General features: G+C 40.3%; 1 protein-coding gene across 5 annotated transcripts in view; it reads left to right on the top strand.

The window, feature by feature from the left end:
- Nucleotides 1-4,789: 4,789 nt before the first annotated feature.
- The window catches only part of FAM135A (family with sequence similarity 135 member A), an 80,597-nt gene continuing 64,162 nt past the window's right edge, over nt 4,790-21,224 (top strand). For 3 of the 5 annotated variants that reach the window (XM_005518128.3, XM_014263534.2, XM_088053706.1), the window contains exons 1-2: nt 4,790-4,947; nt 19,564-19,643. The gene's annotated coding sequence lies outside the window, so the exon portion shown is untranslated. Of the gene's footprint in view, nt 4,948-5,310; nt 5,328-5,707; nt 5,780-19,563; nt 19,644-21,224 lie in introns of those variants that run through there. The other 2 variants (XM_088053705.1, XM_014263535.2) reach the window with 2 other exon arrangements.

The raw sequence follows: 21,224 nt of genomic DNA, 5'->3' as shown, positions 1-21,224 counted from the left end.
CTGCATTTTGATATTAAGGTTTGATACATGGGAACTTGCTAAAGAGCAATGACAGTTTATGCAAATTTATTTCCTGTAGTTTCTCTTGGCATTAGAATTTTTAAACAAATCTTCAAGTAGATTACTTTCTTAAATCCTAGCCAAGAGACTCAGAATTATTTTTTTATATCTCCTTCCCTCATTGCCTTTCATTTGATGAACACTAATATCAAATAAAAGCACATGTGCTGTGCCCTTGACACTTGCAGTTCTTTCTTATGTAAAGAAAAGCAAAACCAAATGCAGTTTTCTCTGCAGAATCTGTCTTTCTCAGTATTTCTAACTGACTATTGGTGCTCTGTTCCAACATCCTATGGACTGTATTTCTTCTAGATGTTTGTTTCTTCTTTTTTTTTTTTTTTGGAGGGGTAATTAAAATGTGGTATTTAAAATTCTTGGTTTTTTCTGCAAGTCTGCATTGCAGTCCTCTAGTGGCTTCTCTGCTTCCCTTTTTGCTTTTGAATGTGCTCCCACCTTTGGATCATTTCCTCTCCCTCTATAACTACAACTCCTCAATAATTGATCTCCTTACATTAATTCTGTTCCCATCTTTACTTGCACAGTTCCAACACCTAACCCGTATCCATTCATTTAATCCCATCTCTAGCCACTGTGACACTTCCTGAAAGTCCCTTATTTAAACCCAGGGCATCTAAACTGAAATTCCTGTGGCTGTGTCTGAAACCACTGACTACAGCAATGGTATGAAGGTTTCCCTATATCACTGTTAGCATGCTGTGTGTTAAAAAAAGCCAGTTCCTTATTTTTGCATCAATACCATGCTTATTTTGCAAAATACCATGCAAGATGAAGGTAGCTACAGCACTGAGTTCCTCATCTTGAGCAGCCTTTAGAGAGCCTCTGCTGACAAGAGGAAGCTGACCTTTTAAATTCTATTGCTGTATTTTGATATCTCTCATTTATTCTCTGTACATGATTTTTTAATTTTCCCCCATTTGCTTTGCAATTCCCAAACAGCTAAAAAATTATCATTATTTGTCATATGAGGAAAAGTAGCTTTTAACCAATCTTCTATGAATCCTATAAATATTGCATTCATTTATTATGTAATAAAGTTTAAAAGCTACACTTCAGATTGTTTTGACCAAATTATTTAAAGAAAAAAAAATTGTAAATGAAATGCTTTCTATTTTAGTAACATACTAGCTTAATTATGATTTTGTAATTATATATTCTAATGAGAACTTTGCAATCCCCTGCAGTACACAGAAGCATCTTTTCATTCACTGTTTTCAACACACAGTTATCAAAATGTTCTCAAAATGTAATTAGTTTCTATGTTTTCTTATGATTAAAGCCATTGCAGAGGATGTTTCACACAAATCTGTTATCCGAATATGAACGTGCTTAGTGCTGTGTATCCTATATCTGGATATTCATTTAGGGCACAGAGCCAAATCTGGCAGTTGTCTAGAATTGTGTTTTTATTGAGCAATCAGTTGAACGTTCATTCAGCATTTTTCCATATTTTGACAGCAAACAAGCACAATCAACAGCTGTTTCTCTGACAGGAATCATTCCTCCACTCATACTTACCCAGTTTTAAATCCTAGACTCAGTAATACATGAACTATCCCTGTGATACAATGTTCACTCCAAAACTAGCAATCTTTATCATCCAACTGTACACTCAGTCTTTTCTCTGACAATTTTTCTGAGAGTCAAGCTTTCTGTCCACTTACATAAACTTCTCAGAAAAACTGTTTGTTTACTTCACTCTCTTCTTGAATAGCCTCCTGATACACCAAACACTTGTGCACACCAAACTTCCCTGCCAGAGTATCTATTGAGAGTTTTTTTTCCCCAGGAATCAGAACTGAGCCACACAGAATATTCCCAGACTGATGGCTCCACTTGGCTTCACAAGCCCTTTACCACATTATTTCCACAGTGTGCCTGTCTATGCTACACACAGGAGCAGTGCAGGAAGAGCCCCAGGTTATCGCTGGAGAGGCTGGCTCTGAAACTGGAAGCTGTGCAGTTGATTTCATGTGGCTTTGCATCTGGATTCCTAGTCCTGCTTCTCAGTTCAGCTGCTGGTGGCTCCCCAGCTTTTGTTTCCAAGTCTGCACGAATTTGATGCTAGCTAGAGGATACAGACCAGTATTAGTGCAGTATTGAACCTGGCAGGCATATCCATAAATCAATAACCTATTTTTTAGCAAAATCCTGGACTAGTAATAATGCTCAGCATTCCATATGAACAAAGGATTTATTTCACATGGAAAAGACAGCTTAATCAGAACTCAAATTGCAGAAGTGATTTCTAGAGTCTCCTACATCATACCTAGGCAATCAATTACTTCCAGGCTTCCTTATGTTAGTTATTAGCGAAAGTAATTCATAAGTTCATGATAGGTATCTCTAATAAGCAATGCTTATCAGTGCATCCAGGCTTGACAGGATACCCTTTTTGTGGCAGTTCTTATGTACAGCACCCAAATTATAAAAATCTCCTGGAAATGAAGGCAGCTTTGGACTGAAGGAGATGCTGCTCCCCAAGGTTGTTTTCATTCATCCCTCTTTACACAGACAAACAGGGAGACACCAGAAAACACATGGGATATGTGTGGGAGGGAAGTCAGTGGACCCCATCCCCAGTACTCACTGCCACATGCAAAAGAGGGTCAAGGTTGGCGGCTGCATTGATTGATGATGCAACTTCACAAGTGGATTTTTTGGCAGGAAGGAAATTAGATTTCTCTAATGGCAGCTCTGCCATTTATAGGAACAAGCTGCCAGTTTTCTGCTCATATCAGTGGACAATACAGTTACCAAGAAATGCTTCTTCCATCTAACGGGAAAGAAGCCTGCAACATATTCTGCTAATAGTAGAAGTCCAGCCAAGGTTAAGGAGAAATAAAATAACAAAAAAAATTACAAGCCAGACAAGAATTTATCTGTCCAGATATATAAAAGCCTGTACAAACTGTCAGGCTGATTTCTGGACTATTCAGTAACCAGAACATCTGCAATAAAATCTGGCTTTTTTGATCCTTAGGCACTATCTGCTGCTGAACATCTTTTACGACAAAGCTGCTGTAGTTCTGAGGCAGGTCTGAAGTGAGTTTAGGCCTGGTGAGACCTTTTGTCAGCCATGCACAACTACTCCAGTATTTTTTTGGTTGTTTGACTCTGTAGGACCACAAAGCAGTTACTAAAGCCTACCCCAAAATAACCAAGGACAAAACCAAAAAATGGCAGACACTGATCATTTCAAAATTGCCTTTTTAAAAAGCCTTGAAATACTCACATGCTCCTGATAAAACAGATGCAAGTTTTGTTTAAATCATTTATCTCCCATGAACTTAAATCTCTTTCACAAAAAATTAAATTTCCAAATAGCCATGAGTTTAACCTGCAGGAAATTTCTCCCAGCAGTACAATCTCAATCATATTTCACAGAAACAAAAGGTGCTGAGAACTCACAAGGATGTCTCACAAAGCTGGTTTTGGTACTCCGTGGCAATCAGCCTCTCACCACTCTGTCATTTATCCCAACCCAGCACCAATCTGGCTCCGTGCCTTCACAGTCAATTTTCTGTTTGCATGTCTGGATGCCAAGTCAATTGGTGACAAAATTATTGAAAGAATTCTATGCAAACACTAACATAAAATTTAACATTGCTGTCACCTGACTGGACTGAAAGACCCCTTTCTTTAAAAGCAAACTGTCTGCTTTCCAATTCCTATCTCTGCCAAACAGCTACAGGGTTAGGTCTGGCACTGAGAAAGAAGCCCACACTGGGAGTTGGAAAAGCTATTTTCATGCAAGTTTTCTTCACATCCAAGAATTTATTTTTTTTTTTCAGATAAAGGCTAGCAGATAGAAGGGGAAAACGAATAGGATTTTTTTTTTCAGACAAATAATTATTTTGTTTGCAATAGTCCTCTGAACAAACTAATTTTCAAGCTACATGTCACACTTGTCAATGAGACAATAGTACCCAGCATCCCTCCTCCGCAATGTTAAAGACTAACAGTTTTATTAGTGCCGTTTACAGCCGATTTACTTCTATTTTGGCATCACGTACTGAAAAAAAAGTCTTACTACAGAAACGACAACTTTTTCTCCGTAAAGGCTCATTATCTCCAGGCAGGTGCCTCACAGCCCGGCCCGGCCCGGCCAGCCGCTGCCCGCCACCACCCCGGGGAGCCTTTTCCCCGCGGGCTGCCCTCTGCTCCGTGCCCAGGCCGGGACAGCGGGCACCGGGAAAGCAGCGCTGACAGCCGCGGCAGAAGGCAGGCCTCCTCCGCCTCACAGCGTGCGCCTCCAAGGGGTCTCTGGGGAGCGAGCCGCGGGTGGAAAGCAGCGAGGGCTAAGCCCTGGGTGGGTCGCGTCCCTCCCACCCCGGGGGTCTCCCGGCCCTTCGGGGCCGCCCCAAGTCGGCCCCGCGGAGCCGCGGGAGGGGCCCGAGCCGCGGCCCGGCCCGGCCCGGCGGGGCGGCAGGGGGAGCACGAGCGCGAGCCGGGCGCATCGCGGGGACAGCGGGGGCTCCCGCTGCCAGCAGCGGCCGCCGTGGGAGCCGCTCGGGAGACTCCTCGGAGCCGGAGCGAGGCGGCGCGGAAAGCCCGGCGCGGGAGCCGAGGATGCGGCCGCTACCACCGGCCTCCGCTTAGCCGCCGGCGCAGCCTCCCCGGCTGCAGCTCCGGCACCCGCCTCCCCTCGGCGCCGGGCAGCAGGAAGCGGCGCTCGGCCGGCTCCCAGCGCCCCCCCTCCCCTCCCCGCCCAGCGCAGAGCGGGCGCCGGCGGCACGGGCCGTCGCGGGAGCAGCAGGCGCTGGCGGCGGATGCCTGCGCTACGCCATCCCGGTGCTGCCGCGGCCTGGACTCCGCGGGGAGCACGGGCGATCGGCGGGCAGCGGCGGACGCTCCTTTGTGTCCCAGGTCGGTACCGGGGAGCGGCGAGGGGGCGCAGGGTGGTCGGGCAGAGCGGCGGGTGTCTGTCCCCTCCCGGAGGGCTGGGGCAGGCGGCCACCCCTCCGTGCCCGGCCTGTCTCTGGGGCCGCGGGCATGGCGGGCGGGGGACTTGTTTGTGTCGGTCTGACCCCCCCCCCCACCCCTCCCCGCACCCCTCCCCGCACCTCGGCAGGAAAACTCGGGGAGCCTTTCCGCGGCCCGACTGGGTGGGCGGCAAGGTGAGGCGGGGGGCTCGTCCGCCTCCGCCGCGGGGCAGGGGACGGCTTGTGGCCGGAGAAGTTTCTGTCCAGGCAGCGTTTCTCCGCCGCTGTTGATTGTTTATCGCTCCGAGGCAGCGCCGAAAATAGGTCAGAAATAATGTCTCGTTCGTCCCCGCCGCGAAAAGTGTCCGAGGGCCGGCCGTGGTGCTAGGAACTGCTGGAGGCGATGGTGCCTTTCCCCTCCTTCCTTTCCTGAGAAATACGGGACCCTCGCAGGGTTTGAAACGGTGTTGAGGGGGCGTTATTTATTTTTTATTTATTTACATGTCTGTTTCTGCGTGCAGTGTGGAAAGTTGCTGGCCGAGCGTTAGGAATAACTCCCAGCTATTTCCTGGTGCGCGGAGGGCGGCACTGGCGGCTCCCGCCCTCCCGGTCCGAGCGGGAACAGCCCGTTCCCCCCGGAACACCGGCAGAGCGGGGCAGGGCCGGCCGGGCCGGGCCGTGCCTTCAGCAGATGCTCGTCACCCCCGTTACCGTCCCTAGGATCTCGTCAGGGCTCGGTTAACCTCGGGGCGCGCTCGGCAGGATTTGCATGATCAGTAAGCGCTCTGGTGGAAATAATGTTTCTTTCTTGTATTATTTCAAGCAAAATTTCGAACAGAACCTGTTTGAAAGATTTATTTGATAATTAGGCGTTGTAAACATACTGCTCGGAAGAGAAGTTGAGTAGCATAACAGATTTTTAAAAATTGTAATTGGGAGATTTACAATCATGTTGATACTATAACCAGAGAGATATTTGTGCTGATGTGTTTAAGCCCACTTCCCCTTTCTCCTGATTGCAGAGGATTTTGCTGACTGAAAAGTAAACAAGCTACTGTTTGAGATATTACATTTTATCAAGTAGAGTGGGCATAAATGCCTATTTTGTTTTACTGGGTTTTACTTTGTTTTTTAAGTGGTTCTTTCAACTTGCTTAATGCCTTATAAATAGGCAAAGCCTGAGGTAAAATCCACACGCACCACCTTTTGGTTTGCTTGGCTGATAGCAAGTAGCAAATGCTGCAGAATCTGTATTACTCTGGAAGGGAGTGTATTACATTTTCATCCATTAAATAACTCAAACTTAGCATTTTGATTTTGAAGATAAAATTACTTGGCCCTTGCTAAGGGATAAATAGCACAGCCCAAACCTGGTTCAATAAATCTCTGATTTGCTGGAACATTATGGCTTTTTTACAATGAAAGAATTCTGGATTTGTGGAGGAACAAATTAGGTACTCCACCATAGTTTCTGTTATTCCATTTGACAGTTCATTGCCCATTAGAACAGAATTATTTTGTAGGAAGTGAACAATAATCTGGGCTCTGGCTTTATCTTTGCATGTACTTTGAATGAATGAAGCACAGAGTTGTAATCTTGTTCTGTTTCTTCCATTTGAGTGTATCAGTAGTCACAGTCTAGTACCTGCATTTGGTATGTCACAGCTGTAAATCTTAGTCTGCATTTTCCTTGAGTGGACTAACTTGTTTTCCTGTTCCCATTATTCGTTTTTCCCCCTGTAAATTATGTAAGTCAATTCTTAAGCTTTCCTTTAGTAATTGATAAAAGTCAGAGAATATGAATTTGAACTTGTTTTTATGGAGAGGTTTAAATATCCCTTGTGTGAAATACAGTCCTACTCAACTAGTAAGAGTTGACTGATATGTGAAAACACTGGTTTAGGACTTGAATTAGCACTTTATTAATAAAACTGATTTGTTACCTTTAATTCAAATTATGGTCAATGTGACTGGCCTGGATAAGGTTTGGCATGAATGGTAATCAGTAATAGTAAAGTGCACACAGCAACCAAAATCTGTCTTCAAAACTGTGATTTTGAAAATGTTCCAGACAAACCAACACAGTTGTTGATTCGATTTAATTCCACTGCAATAGAATTTACTTTTGTTTTGAGTTAAGTAAAACCTCAAAAATAACACTTTGGGCTCTATTCAGATTTCGGAAGAGCTAAGCCCTTGCATTTCTTCTGAAGCCCCAATGATGGATGTGACACTGTTACCTGACACTGCAGTATTGTGGTTTTAACATTTCCCTTGGCAGCACATGGGCTTCAAAGCTCAGTTCCAGGACTGTCTCTGGTGCTTTTTTCTCACAAATATATAGTTAGTGAATTCAGTTCCCAAGCAGGGAGAGATGTTAAAACTGAGATCCATTGTTCACTCTGGCATTCCTTCTTGACTTTGCTAGTCAATTATTGGCTGAGAATGACAAGTTCTAGTGGACTTGGTTGTGGTTTTGAGATATGATAAACACTCTTTGACAGGATGTTTCTATCAGTATCTCATTCTCACCAGGTTACAATCTGGTGTTTTGGTGTGAGCTTCTCTTGCTGGAAGTGATTAGAATGGGATATGAATGCCACAGCCATCTGTCTGGCTGGGGAAGTGCATTGGAAACCAAATCCTGGCAAAGGAGCGAGGCAGATTACTCTGAATGGCAAGGTTTTGAACTACTGCAGGTAAGGATATGGGAGCCCTTTATGAGCTCTGACTCTTGTACTGTTTTTCCCTTGAAGAGAACCTGGTTGCCTACACCAACCTAGGAGGCAGGTGCCCAAATGTTTATTAACGTAATGCTGAGAGGGCTGATGCCTGTGTCTCTCTCTTGGCCTGGTTGTTGTCCTGAACAAATCTGAGAGTTAAATCAGTACCAAAGATGGAACTCAATGTGAGAATCAATAATCAAGGGTTGTGAATTCTTGTTACTGCCGACCTTGTTTCAGTGTTTGAAGTTGTTATTGTGATAAAGACTAATGTTTGTCATCCTTGCTTGATAACTGTTTCATCTTGTACTTTGTGTTTTCTGTCTTGAAGTCTTTTTGTTCTTTTTCATCTCCCAGTCCCTAGAGACTATAGGACAATCTTGGTTAACCAAGGTGGAAGAGTTGCCATTTTATTGTGTGGGTTTTTCCCTTCCCCTTTTTCTCTGTATGGAAAAATACAGTCTCACTAGTGCTTTGTTTTCACGACAGGAAAGATGAATAGCACCTGTGTGTTGATCAGCCATTGTCCCTAATGGATATTTGTTTTGACAGGTTGTTGTATGTCAGTTAGCTCTGACAGGCTGTTGCTCAGAGAACCTGTAGCCTAAATAAATATTACTGTGTCAACTACTAGCTCATTAATTTCTTTAGGTTAACTATGAGCATAACTCAGAGTTTTTGAATTATTAATTATTTAATCTTGCATTCAATATTCCTCCTAATGAACAAGCATGGGAAATTTTTTTGTTTGTTTTTTTGTTTGTTTGTTTGTTTGTTTTTTTTGTTAATGAAAAGTTTATCTTGCAATCCTCAAAAGTTTTATTAGTTTCTATATCCTGGTGATACATTTCAGTGGTTACAGTGTTGGGTTGACATTTGGACTTGATATCTTTAAAGGTCTGTTCCAACTTTGATGATTCTATTCTATTATTCTATAAGTCACAATCCTGCTGATTTACAACAGGAATGAGGGATTGCTTGAATCCACTCAAAAGTCACATTTTTGGTCCCTGTGAGCTTGTTACAATCATACTGTGCTTCTGAAAAAATGCTAGTTCTATGGTTTTCTGCCACAGCTAGGAAAAGCAGTAAAGTATGTCTTTACATTCTGTTAATATTAATGCGCCATGTGTTTTCTCCTTGGCAAGACACGTGATTTTATGTTTGCTGTACATCTGCTGATTTTGGCCCTCTCTAGCATTTTGCTAAACACCTTTTGATCACATTAATTCATTGTATACATGTCATTAAGTATTGTGTGTAGAAAAATAAGTTACTGTTGAAGTATAGCATGATTAAATATTTATGCTTACATTTATAGCAAAAGCAGTTGGTATTTAGTAATGTGGTGTTGCTGATATTTGTAGAAGTCTGTTGTACAAACCGTCTTCCTCAAAGAACAATGCGTGGAACCTTTGTCGTAAAAAGTATACAACAAAGAGTATACAAGAAAAAAATCTCAAAGGGAGGAAATAAGTTTGCCATAGTTTCAGGTCAGGAAGAAGTCAGGTGAGCAAATTGTGTTTACTTCAAGCAGGAAATTGATGACAGCATTGTTCTTGGAAAGAACAGACAGAGAAATAAGGAGCAGAACAAAATCTCACAGAGCTCAGCTTACAAGTTGAACAAAAGTTGAAAATGCTAAAGCAAATTGAAATGACATCAGTTCTTTTTTTTGTTAGATGGTTTCAGTGCTTTTTTTTTTGTAATGGATTTTCTGTAGAGGTTTTGAAGTCGGGAAGGTTTTTGTTGCAAAGAATTTTGAACTTTATATTGTGCAAGAAATTTTGTTGGAAACAAGATACAAAGTTTCACTTACCAATATGTCTTAGTAAGTTTAGAAGTCCACATTTCTGAATTGCAAGTCTTGTATCAGAAAAAACGGAAAACATACACATTTTGCTGTATTTAGCTTTCTACTGAAAAGTTAAAAATTTGTTAGCTCTAATACTATAGAATTACACATATATATACATATGCACATATGTGTGCATATGGTTTGCTGAATCTTGTTTGTAAAATAAATCACAAACCTATACACACCATACCCCCAAATTAAGAAGAAATATATAGCATTCAACAGTTAATTTTGCAGGAAGCTTCACACTTGACCTCTGACTCTTGAAGTAATAAACTGACTTGTTTTCCAGATGCAAGTCTGCTTGCTATAATCACAACCTTGTTCACGTGCTGTGACCTCATGAATTAATCCCTGTTACTTACAGTACCATAGATCACTCATTGCCTATTGCATAAAGGATGTTGAGAGATAGTGCTTATCATGCTTTCTAGCTATAAAATAAACTGAAATTTCTTTATGCTTTAGATGATTTTTCTAAAGTTAACAAATAAGGTTTCCCTTTCAATTTTCATATTAAAATGACTTTCAGTACATTTTCTGTCTTCTTTCTATTGAAATTTACAAGGAAAATGTTGAAGTATTTGTGCATCTGTAGAAGAAGCTGTACTTTCTCCCCAGGCTGTCAGTTCTGTTGTCACTTGATGATTTTTCGGCATAATGATTGTGTATTTCCATGTAAAAAAACCAAAAAAAAACAAATCCATCTAAATAGTGTAATTAATGCTCCTGAGTTTTAGTGGTAGAGGTAATTGTAGTTGCATATGTAGTACTTTTAAACTTAATATTAATTGCTTGCCTATCTGTTTATTTGTGGCCCATCCAGCTTTCTATAAATGCATGTATATATTTTTAAAAGGTTTTGCTGGGTAAATTCTGGGATTATACCAGCTGTCAGATAATTCTAGAGCCTGTATATTCAGGCACCTCTGACCTTCATTCCCTCACTGTGGTGAAAAAATCCAGATTGAAACATTCCAAGGTATTGATGATATTTGAAGTACTGGAACAATAAAGCACAGATAGTAAACATGTTTTACTGCTTTACATGTAAAACATCTTATGAGGAAAGAACCTTGTAATGAGTGACATCAATACCAGATCTGAACGTGGAAGTCAGAACCTAGATCTCCACGTTTGTGGACATTCTGTCTTGCTGGACTTCTTTTTCTAATGAAAGCCCTTGTTGCTGGGACAGAAGCTCAGAACCATTGGGTTTTACTTTCTGTTAATTTTATTTTGCATGTTCTTAAGAAACCACCTGCGGAAGGTGCATTGTCTGTCTCTGGTTTGAATGCCAGCTAATGCTGCTGATGTTTGAGCTGAATTTGAGTTTGTGGCTAGAAGTTCTAACAAATGTGTTACCTGTCTTTTGATATAAATGTGTAAAACCTGATGGAGTTTAGCTAGAATGATGACTTTTCATGGCCAGTCAGTATAGCTTGCCTTTCTCAGGTAGGAGAGGGAGGAACAAGGTTGGTTTTTGAAAACCAGCCAGCCATGCTATCAGCAGGGTAGGGAAAGCTTCTGATGACTTTGGTTCCTAGTTGTTGGGTCTTTTTTCCCCTGAATGTTTATGCTATATTTAAGGGGTGGTTTTACTTGTTCTAGTTATAGCAAATTTGAAAGCAGCATGTAAAGGATTTAATGATTACAAAATGCTAGTACAAGAATTTCTAACTAAATATGACAAGTAAATGGCAGGAGAAAAGGAGCGAACAAAAACCGTTCCATACAAAACACTGTCAAAAGTTGTTCAAGTAGCATTGGTGATGGTTCAAGCTAATTCAGAAAACAGTTTTCTGCTTTGTTTTGATGTAACTCTTTAAGTCTACCCATTGAAGTTACTTAAGGTGATTATTAGATTTGTTTTGTTTCCAGTGTGTTATTTTGGAAACAGGGTCTTGCCATTTTAGGTTTGTGTCAGTGTTTTTAGCAGCTTCTCACACATCAGCATTGTTCTGTTAGTGAAACAGTGGGGGAGCGGGAGGTAAGAGGAACGTGAAGCCTTCAAGCTGCACCATAAACAAAAGCAAATCTTGAAACTGAATTTGTTAATGCTGCTATACTTGTCTGTTTAATAGGGACTCTTTAGTAAGATATTCTGGCACGGTAGTGGGTGAGGAGCAGTGCCAGCGCTCTAAGGGATGGTTGCAGCCTGTGGAGCAGGCTGTGCTGACTAGGGCAGCCCTGTCACTCTCTTCTTCCATGACAGGGAGCAGAAGAGCCCTTCCTCAGCAGAAATTGTGCCTGGCTCCTGATACCAGATGTGTCAGGTGGTTACCCTGCAGGCAGAGTGTGTTTCTGGGCCTGTTGGGACAAAGCTGCTGGAAGCTGCTCGGCTTTCTACCCTTCCATGCCTCCTCCTGGAAGGAAATGGTCTGGGGTGCCAAGGGGGGCACCCAGGTGAGATGTTTCCTCCCTGGGAAACCCGGCCTGTGAATAGAGAGCAGAACTTGTTCTGTGGAGCAGAGGGGAGGTTAGAGTGAGCTGCTGCTTGGGCTCTGGGGTTGTGTCCTTCCATGGAAGAAGTGGGGAAGTGGTAGGGTGTTACTGTCCAGCTTCTGAGGTAAATCAAAGAAAGGAATGGAGGGTAAAAATATTGCCTCAGGAATGGCTGTGAGAAGGGACAGTTTCTTTCACCCTGGTACTGAGACCTCTTTGCTTTGCTGTGCCAGGGCTGTGGCTTATGGAGGCTGAGGGGACAACTGGCCAAGGAACCGCTGTGTTGTGCTGCTGCACGCTTCTCTTCCCAGTGCTTGATGGCACTGCTATTTGTGGAGCTGTGCTTTGAAACCGGATAAGGAAGTGATCTGATCAAGCCCTGTAAAAATAGATTGTTCTAAAATGGTAACTAATTAATTTTAAAATGCTTTCCCACAAGCACTGTGTTGGCAGTGTTGAGGGGGCGATGTATTGATGCTATGAAGATGTGAATAAGCACCTGAGGCAGAATTTTCTGAAGCTGTTCATAGTGTGGAAGACTTCATGTAGTTTCATGGACAAAGTTGGCATAAATTCTTGCTATGCCCTCACTCACCTCTTCAGGGTTAGATATTAATATAGGTATACTCTTGAGATAGATCGCTGCAGCTGTTTGTGGAACCGTGCTGTATTTAAATCAGTGAAATGTTGCTGTTTAAATTAAAAATGCAAAAAACTAACCAAAAACACCACTCATAGCCACCAATAACTTACAAAGTAATCTCCAAAATAGCTGTAAAGGTTTGTTTTTTTACTGTGGGGCTTTTTGCCTCCCACAACTGCCAGCACAATTGCAGAGATGGCTGTTTGTGGCGTGGATGCAAGCAAGTCTGCAAGGGTAGCAAAAGGATATAATTTAAAGACTTTGCTATTGATATATAATGTGTTGTTTTCTCAGGGTGCTTACTGATGTCCACTCTTCTTAGAGTGTGCATGCTAAGATCACTCAGTTTGTTCAAGCTACCATCACAGCTGTCCACCAGTGCTGATCTGTTGTTTCTTCAAAGACTTCTTTGCCTGAGCATTTGTCAATTAAAAAACACACATAGTACTCTGCATACTGTGTTTAGTCTTTTCTTGTCTAAACAGCTAAAAAAAGTAGGGAGTGATTAAATTTTATTGTATTTCTTCCTTGGGAATGGGGAGTCTGGATTGGTTGGTTTTATTTGTTTGTAGGGGTTTTGTTTGGTTTTTTTGTTGTTGCTATTTTATTTGTTTTTTGCTTGGGGTTGTTGTTGCTGTTGTTGTTTTGGATTTTTTTGTTTGTTTGGTTTGGTTTGGTTTTTTGGTTTGTTTGTTTGGTGGGCATTTTTTGTTGGTTTTTTAGGGTTTTTTTTGCCTGTTAGGTCAGATCTGTTTTGCTCCAGGCTTCAGTGGTATAAAAAAGAGTGTGGAATGTTAATGACAGAGCATTAAAATCTTGTGCTTGACTGGTTTGGGTAATAACTAAGTGAACTTAGAAGTCTAGGTATGTTTCAGCTTAGTGCTCTTAGATTTGGAGGTGTACAAGTATAAGCTGCTGGAGGTGCTGAGGTTACAGGGAAAAGTGTGTCTCTTCCTCATCTGGTCAGTATGAAAATAAGTGAGCATCAAGAGAGCTTAAAGCCTTAGGCCAAATTGACATGTGGGCATTTGTTTGCTACAATATGTTTTTGAAAAGCTTTAATGCACATTCTGAAATACTTTTTATGATCTCATTAGGTCATTTCTTGCAGTGGCAGTCTGCTAAATTGTCCTTCAACTTTGCACTTGTATCATTCAACCAGAACTAAATTGCACTTTGTACTGGAATAATATGGATTTGACTGTAAAATTGATGCATGGGTTGTGTAGCAGAAAAGTTATTGACTTTTTATAGGATCTTAGAAGAGGGGTCAGTTGAAGAGAAGGTCTTGTAGAGCATCAGAAAATCATTAAAAAAGGAAGAACAAAATAAGAATATATTACTTTTCTCAGGTAGGTATTGAATAAAGGCAGTGGGCAGATGTTACGAGAAGGTAAAAACAATGTTTTATATTTCCAGTTTTTAAGTTTGGGTTTTTTTTGCACTGAAGATCAAAGAATTAAACTTTTCACCTAAATTTATGTGTTATAATGCTTACCTTGATTTGTTTTGTTAAAATGGTAGGAAACTGGAAGCCAAACCGCAAGGAAATCAGCAACAGTGTGGCCAGGGCAGTGATTGTCCCTCTGTACTCAGCACTGGTGAGGCTGCATCTTGAGTCCTGGGTCCAGTTCTGGTCCCCTCACTACAAGACAAACATTGAGGTGCTGGAGCGAGTCCAGAGGAGGGCAGTGGAGCTGATGAAGGGTCTGGAGCACAAGTCCTGTGGTATCTGGGGGTATTTATTCTAGAGAAAAGAAGGCTTAGGGATGACCGTATCACTCTCTACAATTACCTAGAAGGAGGGTGTTGCAAGATGTCTTCTTCTGAGTAATAGATGTGATAGAATGAGAGGAAATGGCTTTAAATTGTGTCAGGGAAAGTTTAGGTAGGAAAATTTCTTCACTGAAAGGGTTGTCCAACACTGAAAAAGGGTACCTTACGGCAGTGGTGAGATTACCTTCCCTGAAAGTGTTTTAAAAACGTGTGGAGTTAGCACTCGAGGACATGGTCTAGTGGTGGAGATAGCAGTGTTAGGTTAAAGGTTGAACTTGATGATACTAGAGGTCTTCTCCAACTTTAATGATTCTGTGATTCTATGAAAAAAGTGAAGTCAAGGATGATGTTTTTAAAGATGTAGTAACTATCCGCAAATCAGCTGCCTTTATATTGGGTTATTAACATTAGGTGTTGAAAAATAAAATAGTTTTTGATACGGTACTCCTGTGTATTTCTGAAATAACTTATATTTGTAAAAAGGTCCTGTCAGAGTCACTGTTCTTCTGTGTTGGCTGATCCAGCCTATCACCACCAATGCTATTACTGTAGGAACTACCAAGGAAGTGGTTTTGTGGCCAGTGATCCTGAATCAGATTTACTATCAGATTATCCCCTAATGTAGCTTTGATCAGGCAGCCAAGCTATCACATTTCTTAAGTTAATAAGAGTATGCAATATATAATTTGCACTAACTTAATGCCTACTGTGGGAGGAAATACAGTAACTGTTTGGCCTAAAGCCTTCCAATACAAAATCAACATGTCAAATCTAAACTGTATTTACTGTCTTGTCAAAGAATGACCCCAGAGCAGGTATTGGAACAATGACTCAACTCTGTAAATTGTGTGGTTTTATTTACAGAGGACAGTAATACAGAATTATTACCTATTAAAAATAATTACTGATCATATACCACTAGATTTAGTTTTCATTTCTCTTGAAACCAAGGGTTTATGTTTTTGAAAACAAGTTTGCTTGTGGTGGGAGAGAAGTTGCAACTTTCTTTTGGAGACTTTTGATTCATGTATGGCAGAGACTTTTGATTCAAGTATGAGACTTTTGATTCAAGTATGGCAGAGTAATGACATTAACAGTCATTGCAGACATTTTAATGCCAAATTCATTTATCCATATGGAAGTTAATTTTTATTTAATGACATTGTTGGGACATGGAATTCAAAGAGAGAGAGAGCTTTCTTCCTTTGTAAGTGGGAAAGTAAAGTATGTTTTAAGTGCACTTAGATATACCCTTAATGCTTTATGAAGAACCTATTTCATTGGACAGAACCAAATTATTTTAGTAAGCTTCCCTCTTCTACTCTATTAATTCTTATCTGATACATCATTCATAAATACAGTAGTTTATAAGAAGGTGAATGTATGAGGCTATGGAATTTTGTTTTGTTAGCCAAAATACTACAGCCTGCAATTTACTGGGGATTTTTCCATTTACTCTAAGATCCTTATATGCATTTTATGTAAAATTCCAAAAGACTTTGATTGTTTAGTATAAGCAGTTCATTTTGCTTTTTCCCCTATAATACTTTTCCGAATAGGTTAGGAAAAGATAGATTGTGAGTTCATTAATGGAAAATTATAAGCAAAACAAGTAATTAATTTACAGATTTATTTCTACATTTGCAAATGTATTTCTAGATTTGTTACTGCTCTTGTGGTTAGAGGTATTTATTTTCATCACTTGTTGAGGTAGCTCAGCTTTACTGCTGATTTGCATGGTCCACTCTCCTTGGTTCTTGGCATGAGTGTGTGGAAGTTCATTTTTCTCACTCAAGCCAGTGTGTGGGATCAAAGTGGGACAAGGTGGCAGGCATAATGTAGTAGCACTTATCCTGAACTGCTACTGTTTATCATCAAAATGCTCTATTGTAGCTGGTTCTGACTCAAAAGCAGTCAGTCACATTTGTGGCAGTTGTTTCATACCCCTTTAATAATTTTTAAAATGTGGATTTTATTTTTATGGGAGGTCTTTGTAGAAGGCAAATAAAACATTCCATTTGGTTTATTCTTGTTCTGTTTCAATTTTTCTGTGCAAATTACTGTTGAAACCATTGCTCAATTCATTTTAATGAGAAAGAGGAGAAGGGATCTCAGAGATGATGCAATTTTTGTTCAGAGTAAATTGGTGGCTGAAGAGAGAAGTTAGTGTCCATACTGGGAGGAGAAATGCAGAGATCTGTAAGCAAGGGGTCTCTTTTACAGCAGGATTTTTTCTGGTGGAGGGAGAAGAACACATAGATAAAAAAGATCTTTTAACTGCTCTCACATAATTTTTCCTGTTAAACTTTTTAATGAGGAAGCTTAGAAATAACATGTCATTTGTCAAACAGACAAAGACCAATGCTAGGATAGAAGGGAATAAGCTTAGTAAGTGTTCAAGATGAATTATTGTATCACATGTATGATCTATTAATAGGGGAGAAGAAAAGAAATAAATGCAACACCTTAATGACTTCTCTGCTCAGTGGGAATAATCAAGTTGTCAGCTCAAAGTAGTATGTTGTTTTTATCAGTGTGCTGCATAGGGGACAAGATATTGGTGCTAAATTTAAAGCAAAAAGTATGAAAACTTGAATTTTAATGCCTGATTAAGTTGGTTGTTGATCTAGCCCATTAAAATGTTATAGGTATCTTGCATTAGCTTTGTTAGAATCAAACCTTGTGGTTGGCTGAGAAGTAGTCTAGACTTAGAGAACCAGGCATGAAGAAAATTGTAATAGTTGGGTTTTACCCTGAGCCCATGAGAATTAGGTCACTGTTTAACTATATGTGTAGTTATTTACTTCACATAATTATTATAACTGTGATGCTTTAAAAAAATTGATTAAGAAATCCTGATGTAGTCTGTTCTGAAGTATTTTTCTAGTGGTGGTCATGCCTTTTAAAAATTGAGATAATGAATTGAATAAGGTATTCTAGATATTTCCGCATAAGAGTTTTGTTTGTTTGTTTTACAACATGATGATTATGCAAACCAAAATTCAACTATGATTCCTTTTCTACACCCTCACCTTTTTAATTATGGAGAAGCAGGGTTTATTTCTAGTGCTGGGAAGCTCTAGTCTCAACCAGAACACTGTGATATCGAGTGCTGCACAGCTGTGAAAGGATTTCAAAGGACAGGGGAGTTATGCTTGCAGTAGTTCAGGCTCTCTCTGCAGGGAATGCAGAGAGAGAGCTGAAATTATCAAAATAATAGACTTGTTCTTTGCAGCACCATGCTGAACTAATACATGCAGTGAATTATGCTTTTTCAGCCTCACAGTAATTAAAATAAAAGGATATTAGCTTGGATAAGTTTTGGCTGTATGGATAGATGGGATAGATTTCTAATCACACGCAGAAAAATTTGGCACATCTTCTGTATAGTCTTGCCAAAGTCTGTGAGAACCATGGGGAAACTAAATGAAAAAACGTTTCCAGTCAGGTTGTGCTAGTATGCAGACTCAGAAGGTGGGCATTAGGGATAGCTTTGCTGGTCAGGTCAAGAACTTTGTTTCCACCACACTAAGTTTCAGCTGAAGGCAGTGTCCAAGAAACAGCTAAAATTGGAATTGAAGGCAGTTCTCAGGTGGGGGGACAAACCTGTGAGTCATAAGCACAGGGATAGATGGTGGCTGAATTTGTGTTGGCAGGTGCTGGATCTCTGAGCATACAGGAGAAAAGAACCGGTAAAAAAGCTCAGGGATGGAGATGTACAAGGCTCCTACAGAAGCTTTGAAGAAAAACACTCCTTGAATATTAAATGAGCAACTAGAAACCGACTGGAGCAAAATGAATGCTTTCATTTTCATTTGTAGATTCTTTAGTTTTACTAGATTTCCACTGAATATAAAATACTAAATCTAAGGCTAGAAAAAAAAAGTTTCTTAGAATCTTGCATGCTTTTTCTCTCTGTTTCCAAAAAAAAGAATTCAGTCTTCTTTAAAAGAGAACTGGTATGATGCGGGCTGTAAAGCATTGTTAAACAAATGTAATAAATGTTGGTGCCATATTTATGTGGCAATATGGCATCAGGATTTTACTGGGTTATTATTGAAAATTTGTGATATTAAAGATGTAATATCAACATGACATGCACAAGTTAAATCTGTTTAAAAAATATCCAGATACTGTTTTTTATGTTCTACTTTCTCTGTTTTCTTCCCTCTGAAGCTAAGGCAAAACCAGTTAATTTCACAGCTTGCCTGCACAAGCTGTGATAGGTTTTCTGTTTGTATTTCTTTGAAATATACATACAGAAAGAAGCAAAGTTCCTTTAAGAGAGTAGGAGTTCTCTTTTCCATATCTTTGAAATCTAAAGGTCATCAGATAAAAAAGAGATTTTCCATTTTTTATTGTATTTTTTAAGTACCCTAATGGTTTCAGAGTGCAGGAGAGATGAACTGATTATTAAATAGTTTTAAGGGAGTGGTTTATCAGGAGCTCCAGAGAGAGCTTCAGAATATTTGGTGGTGTTGCAACCTGCAGTGTTGGCTCTAAGAAAGTGGGTTTATGCTCTAAGGCTCTTCTTGTCCCCTGAATTTTGGCTCCTGTGGAGAAGGGACATAAGATTTACCAGGAGAATCTCATCAGACCTCTTCTTAAAAGTTGTCTCCTCCCTGGTAGCTATGTAAGGCTGCGTGGGGGCTTGAGCTGTATTTGATGACTCAGGCCAGAATATCCTCCTACCTCTTCATAGCTGTGTTCCTGCTGGTGAGCTGAGAGTCTCTCTGAAGACTGGGGAGCCTGTGGGGTGGCTGGGGGTGTATCAGAGTCTTCTGGGAGCTTAGAATTCTTTGGTGAAGACAGGGATAGTTTGGCTGAACATGGCAATGTCAGCTTTTCCAGAGCATTGGCTTCATGAGAAGTTGTATTTTTTACTTTATTTTGTAAAAATATGTATCAGACTGCTACACTTTAGGAGAGCTGAAAACTGCAGTGCAGGACCCAAGGTTAGATGGGAGCATGCTGGTAGGCAGATTTTGTGTGATTGTTGGAGAGCTCATGATAAAGGTTGTTACTAGAATGCAGGAAAAGAGAACAAAGTACATAAGTACTAAAACATTCTAGAGATGTTGCTTTTAGTAAAATGTTTGTTTGTTTGTTTTTTAGTTCAAGCACTATGTTTTTGACAGCAAAGAACTGGAAGACTGGTTGATTGACATACTAAAATGGAGTATTTACCAGTGCAGGTAAGACATTCTTTGAACGTCTTTTTGCAGTTACATTTCTCAGCATTGTTTTGCAGTTCCCAGTGCAAATAGCTAGTTTGGCAAATAGCAGTGTTACACAATCATTTTTCCGAAAACAAAGCTGGTTTAGGAGGTTTCTGTATCTTCAGTTCACTCTCAGATGCTCTGATGCAGCTGCTAAAAAGTAGCACTAAAATGCTCGATTTAGAAAAAAAAACAGAAACAAGAAACAAAAGCAAAATCTTTTTTCCCTTCAGATGAATCTTAAAAATATGTTATCCTGTGATCCAGTTTGTACTGTGGCCTTTGGAAAGATTAGTTTGGATAACTAAAGAAGTGGTGAGGTGATGTGGGGACAGCATGGACCAGCCAGGATGTATAGGAGATTTTCTAACTTGGGGAAATAAGGAAACCCTCAGAAGTATGAAGGAAAGGAAAGCTTGTTCCTCAGTGTAGGATCAAGTGGTTTTAACTGTCATTTTAACTGTTGGAGATGTTAAATCTCAGTGCTCTAAATACTTTTGAATATTGAAATGCTTGTTTGATTGTAAAAGTAAAGTAGCTAGCAAAAGTTTAGAACCCACCTGTTCTAATTTGTGTATTAAGGTATTGTCATTTATTATCAGACCTTCTGATATGGGTTTATATGCTGCATTAAACTCCATTTCTCATATAGAGAGCTCCTACTGAAGGATTCTTTTTTTTCTTAATGCAGTTTAAAATGTTGATTTCCAAATGCTAATGATGTGCTTTAAAATGCAACAATAAGCCCATTAAGTATTAAAATGAGTTGTGGATTTCTGTTGTAGATGAAGTTTGTGAACTGCAGCTGTAAACTTGACAGGAATCTATACAACAAGTACCTCTACATGAGTTCAAATTTTTTGTTGGGTTTTGTATGATTAGTGTACAAGCTTAAGACATTGTCTAAGTTGAGTTTCTCCTTTAAAATATTTATTCACTGCATAACACTTTCTATTACATAGTTCACATAACTGTTCTGTGCTGTCTTCCTTTGCACTGGTATGAGAGGCTTTGGCAGAAAAGCGGTGATGTGGTTTATGTCTATCACCCAGGGCAGTGAGTATTCCTCTTCTTCCAGTTTAAGGTGCATGTGGAACAAGTTGATGCTCAACAAAGGAAAAGCTATTTTCAGTGGTCAGCTAGGTACCTGTGGCAGCACGCAGCACTGCTTGCTGGATGTGCTGTTCTGTGAACTGTGCCACAGTATTTCTTACGGGTTTTGCAGTTGGTACTGGAGCAAGGCATAGACACTGCTTTTCCAAATACTGTTTGTTGTTGAGCAAGAGCTGTATTACTGGATTAAAATGCATGGTGTTGTGTCATGCAGGCCTGTGGTTGCTGGACTCCCTGTTTGGTCTTCAGGGAAGAATTGCCTGCCAGGCAATTTTTAGTTGACTGGCTGGGAGTGCTAAGTAAGCTCAATAGAGAAGGAATGGAGGCAGTGGCCCCAGCTAGAGCCATATTATACACAGTAGGAATACCACAAGTTCACTGGACAGCACTTTTGGCAGTCATGCAAGATGTGTCTCTCAAGTTTTTTTTTGTTGAATTAACTCA

Source organism: Pseudopodoces humilis, chromosome 3, assembly GCF_049639895.1.
Source record: "Pseudopodoces humilis isolate 2021_Gansu_Grassland_sample_001 chromosome 3, ASM4963989v1, whole genome shotgun sequence".
Lineage (NCBI taxonomy): Eukaryota > Metazoa > Chordata > Aves > Passeriformes > Paridae > Pseudopodoces > Pseudopodoces humilis.
This window is presented reverse-complemented; position numbering and strand designations above follow the sequence as displayed.